Below are 5,622 nucleotides of genomic sequence, written 5' to 3'. Positions count from 1 at the left end.
TGCACTTGTAATGACACATCAAGGATGTTAAGAGGCTAAAAGAAGGTTTAAAACTTGCCCCATTGAAGTCAACAGGGTGCAAATTTTAAAACGAGGATAACACGGTGTAGGCAGCACCGTTTTTTGTCGTTGTTCTCTGTACTGACAGCACTCCAAATGTACAAAAAAATGAGCTCAATGTTAAAATTGACCGGAGTTCTCCTTTAAGGTTACAAGTAAAGTTTCAGAGTGTAACGATGAGGCAAGAACGAAGCAGAGAGAGAATCCACATGCAAGCACTACTTTAATGAAACAAACAGGAAATCCAGGGCAAACAATCCCAGCCAACACACCCATGTGGGGCCCAAACGGGCTGTAAATGGGCTGATATCCGGGGCCCACCTGGGCTACCCAACTGGGAACCCAGCTAATTTTGGCCGCGGTTTCCGTGGTGGCCCCACATGTGTTAGCCCAGATGGGTTGATGATGGGCTCTTGATGGGCTCCATATCGGGCCCATGTGGGTAACCTAGGTAGCACCCATTTAGGGCATACAGGAGTCTGCCCAGATGGGTTGATGATGGGCTCTTGATGGGCTCCATATCGGGCCCATGTGGGTAACCTAGGTAGCACCCATTTAGGGCCTACAGGAGTCTGCCCAGATGGGTTGATGATGGGCTCTTGATGGGCTCCATATCGGGCCCATATGGGTAACCTAGGTAGCACCCATTTAGGGCCTACAGGAGTCTGCCCACATGGGTTGATGATGGGACCCAGATAGGTCTTATCTAGGGCTCTTATGGGCCACAACGGGTATATATATGGGCTACCATATTTGTCTGTTTGGGTTACCTTATTTTACAGTAAACCCCTAAATACAATCATTACATGTAATCCACTAAACTATACTAAAATGTTAAAGGTATTCAATGAACAGAAACCAGTAGTTCACTTTTAAAGTTACTTTATTAAGTAAGTAGAAGTATCACAAAACAAGAAAAGAAAAAAGTTATATATATATGCACACGTTATATATGCATATCTGAAAAATTAACCATTTCACAAACAAAACAATAACCGTGCAGCTTCTCACTCCTCTGTTGTCGCTCTCCCAACGGCCCTTTGAAAAGAGAAAATAAATCAGTCAACCATTATGCCACTTTTTTAATTCCTTTTCACAGTTCAATCAGATGTGTCAGGTTAGCCTTTTGGTGCCCCACATCAAGTGTATCTAGATAAGGGGTTTGCAAACCTGTCCTGGAACACCCCCTGCACTGCACATATGCACTGCACAAAATGTACATTTTGACCAACTTTTACCACTTTGAAGTAATTTCTAAAAAATAATTAATGTTGTAGATCATTAAACCATTATGCTGCCTCATAAGTCTGTCTGAAATCAGAATGGTTACTGCTCAAATAAATAAAAACTAAACTAAATCGGTTTTGTGAGGCACCTTAGTGTGTAAACGCTGCCTGCTAAGTCGTTGCCTGATAGGGCAGCGAGGCAATGAGTCAGCTGCCTAAGTTTTCAGATGCAGACTTGTACGTTTCACTCATCTAATATACCGGATTCAGCTCATTTATAGAAACTGCAAGATCTGAAGTGGGTGTGCAGTACTGAGGGTTCCCAGGACAAGTTAGAAAACCAAACATTTGCCCATCATTCATCCAACTCAAATATTGCTTATCACTTGACATGTAAGTAGTAGCAACTTTACAAAGTCTGCTCGCTCTAATGTTATGTTACAGAACATATTTCTCCTGTTTTACAACATTTGCACTGGCTCTTAGTTCAATTTTAAAAACTAAACAAGTTGGCTCCTTTATATCTTCTTCATATACACTTCCTCCACTACATCCTAAGATCGGCTTCTGCACTTACACTTGTTCTTCCACGCACTCGGACAACTTCCACGGGGTCACAAGCTTTTGGTTGTGCTGCTCCTGATGCCATCACTTCCTCTTCACTTCTTGCCTGCTGTCTGTACTATCCTGTATAAATAAAAGCAAGAAAACTCAATACAAAATAAGTCATGTACAAGATTTTCACTTTACAGTTCAATTAGTCGGGTAGAAAACAAAGTATACAACACAATCCATTCTAAAACACATTTTATGTATTCACACAAGCAATTCTTCAGAGCCCCAACAAGGAATTGTAAAAAAAAAAAAATATTACTCCCATGTGTCAGTTACGATTACTATAATGATAAGGTCATGATTTCATCTTTAAAACAGATGAAGAAATCAACAAATTGTGGTGTTGAGCTGAGAGGGTTGTGGTCTGTTGCTCTTTGAATTAGATCTTTCAATGCAGGTTTATATTGTTTCAACAATTTGCCTGACCCCTGGGGGCTCCGTATATTTCTGATAATATTTGTGGAGAAACATTACACTGTTTTAATTCAGAATCCTAACCATACATTGTAGGCTACTAATTAAAAGTAATTTATTAAATCAAGTAAAATAAAAAATAACACAAAAGGCCAATGAATCTGTACCAGAAGTGATAGTGCAATGTAGCAGCTAAATAATAATCCTCCACCAAATTGCCAGTAATCAGCTGGTCCTTGGCGAATCTGAAGAGGGGGAAAGAAGGAATTATTCAATGAAAAGTCCTTAAAAAGCAGTATTTTCTTATATCATTCCTTCAAACAATCTTAAAAAAAAACAAAAAAAAAAAACGTTTGCCATTATAACATTCACACTACATGAACTGAGTAATGTCAAGGGCTGGGTAAAAAATATTGATTTCTTGATTTTATTTGATTCTCATTTTTACGAAACAATATCAATTCTTAAATCCCAAGAATCGATTAGTCAACCTGTTTTCAGTTGATGAATGAATGGAACATTGTAGCGTGCATCCCATCCAATAAATCCAGCCCTAGTAATGTCATCTTTGAGACTGTTAGTTGTTACATGATGATTAAAAATGTAAACATAAACTTTAAGCATGGCAATCCCATCAGAAATGTGTATCATAGCAAGGGAAGCACACACATAAAAAACAAACAAAAAAACAATTGGTACCAAAATCAAACCATCAAATAATTTTACCTGCACTCATTTATCCTATTATGACACGTCTGAGGGTCTTTCCCTTTACGGTGTCCAGTGATTAAAGAAAGGACTGATGAAGGTGACATGAATCCACTTTCTGTGTGCCACTTCAGCAGAAAAAAGACAAAAGGACAAAAAAGTTACTCAGACTTGCTATTAGTAACGTTAACATTAGATTAGATTAGATTAGATTCAACTTTATTGTCATTACACAAGTACAGGTACAAGGCAACGAAATGCAGTTTAGGTCTAACCAGAAGTGCAATAGCAGCAAGTGCAGGATATACAGTGGTTCATAAGTGCAGAACATGGATATGTACTGAATAAATATAGAGTTGAATACTATTATAAACAAAAATTTACAGATAGATTGTCCTATGAATATAATATACAGATAACTATTACTGTGAACAGAATTTACAGCTAGATATGTACTGAATATAATAATATACAGATGGCTATTACTATAAACAGAATGTTTACAGATAGATATGTACTGAATATAATATACAGATGGCTGTTACTATAAACATAATTTTACAGATAGATATGTACTATGAATATATATACAGATGGCTGTTACTATAAACAGAATGTGAGCATAATATACAGATGGATATTACTATAAACAGAATTTTACAAATAGATATATGTATAAGTTAGGCTAATGAGCAGTATAACAATGGATTTAAAGTAGTGCAAATAAAGTTTGGACAGAAGCTATCCGAGTGAGTGCAGTGGAAAGTAATTGCATATTACAGTTAAGGTACGATATTGCAATGTATAGGCTATATAACAGTCGGTACTGTAAATAAACAGTCGGCAGTGCAAATGAGCATATTCCAGTCAAGGTAGTAGTGCAAGATGCATATGTAAACAGTTGTTACTGTAATAACAGTCAGCAGTGCAAATGAACATTATAGTATTGCAAATAACAAAAATGTCTTACTTTAAAGGTGAAAATCATACTTAATACTATATATTAAACCCAGTGTAGGTTTTTGAACAGTGGGTAAAATTAACTTACTGTAACAGTTAGTTGGTGAATGGGTCTTTCTGTTGGGTGTTCTCCCCAGATAAAAATGATTCCAATGCTTGATCTAAAAAAAAAAAAAAAAAAAAAAAAAAAAAAAAAAAAGTAAACAAATATATTTCCAATACTGTTATCAGTGTTTGAAGAGGTTATGTAAACATACTTCTAACGAATAAATGACTGTTTTATCACTTTACTCATTCCAACGCTTTTTTTACCTCTCGCGTTTTTAAACTAACGTTAGCTGACATTAAACACACAACGTTACCAACAACAAAACACAGCAATGTCAGATGGTACTAAATTACATTTAAATACGTGCTTATATTGCTACAGCAGTACAAAAACACACACAGATAACTTATTGAACGTATAAGGTTGCATTAAGCCTATGACTGTTAACGTTACTCATGTCCATAAACGTTAACGTTAATTTAACTGACTGCTATAAGGACTGAAAAATGTTTTCTTACCTGATATCACCAGTATTTTTACAGACCACGTACGAACCCTTCCTCTGTTCACATTCCAGCTTTTGTTCTTCATTGATATCAACTTAAATTCGCTCAAAATTTAAGAATTCAACAGGCAGATATAAAATAATCCAGGTCTGACGAGTAATCAATGCAAGCAGCAGCTCAGCTGCTCAGTGCGCGCCTATTTTAAATTTGAAAATACGTCCGTTACTCTCGGTCGGTGACTGAGCCGCGAAGAGCCGCGCACATTCTCATTGGACAGTTTCCTGGAAGACAGACAGATTAACCAATCATGCTCAAAGTAAAACGGCGAAACAACCAATAACAATAGTTTAATAACAGTTAACATAGCGGTGTATTGAGTTTTATTTGCAGTCTGTATTATTATTTAATTAATTAGTCAAATGACATGACAGTGTATGAATACAAATGTAATAATGCAATGTAAATGGTTAGGCAAGCAGACAAAATTGTAAATTCCAACAAAATCACATAAGGCAAAAGGTTTGAAACTATTATTGTTAATAATGATAATTATATTTTAACATATATACTGAAGAGCTGTTATATCAAAAAAATTATGAAATGCTAATTAATTGTCACAATAATGTTGAAAGGCAGATATTTCTGCTGTATGTTGTTTCAAAATCTTGTAAAAATGTCAACGCTGATTTAGAAGTGTTTTAAATCTTTTACTTTTTTCTTTTCTTGTTTTGTGATACTTGTACTTGCTTAATAAAGTAACTTTAAAAGTGAACTATCTGGTTTCTGTTCATTGAATACCTTTAACATTTTAGTATAGTTTAGTGGATTACATGTAATGATTGTATTTAGGGGTTTACTGTAAAATAAGGTAACCCAAACAGACAAATATGGTAGCCCATATATATACCCGTTGTGGCCCATAAGAGCCCTAGATAAGACCTATCTGGGTCCCATCATCAACCCATGTGGGCAGATTCCTGTAGGCCCTAAATGGATGCTACCTAGGTTACCCACATGGGCCCGATATGGAGCCCATCAAGAGCCCATCATCAACCCATCTGGGCAGACTCCTGTAGGCCCTAAA

At 36.3% G+C, this 5,622-nt stretch overlaps 1 long non-coding RNA gene across 1 annotated transcript; it reads right to left on the bottom strand.

The window, feature by feature from the left end:
* Positions 1-925: 925 nt before the first annotated feature.
* LOC311304595 lies at positions 926-5,195 on the bottom strand. Its single transcript, XR_014629937.1, has 4 exons — positions 4,072-5,195; positions 2,483-3,151; positions 1,864-1,973; positions 926-1,098 (listed from the first exon to the last, which is right to left on the bottom strand). It is a non-coding gene; the product is annotated as an uncharacterized lncRNA (long non-coding RNA).
* Between the last annotated feature and the right edge of the window lie 427 nt (positions 5,196-5,622).

This window comes from Rutilus rutilus (assembly GCF_951802725.1).
Source record: "Rutilus rutilus genome assembly, chromosome: 15".
NCBI classification, from domain to species: Eukaryota; Metazoa; Chordata; class Actinopteri; order Cypriniformes; family Leuciscidae; genus Rutilus; species Rutilus rutilus.
Note: the sequence above shows the minus strand (reverse complement) of the source record. Positions and strands in the feature narration are given on the sequence as shown.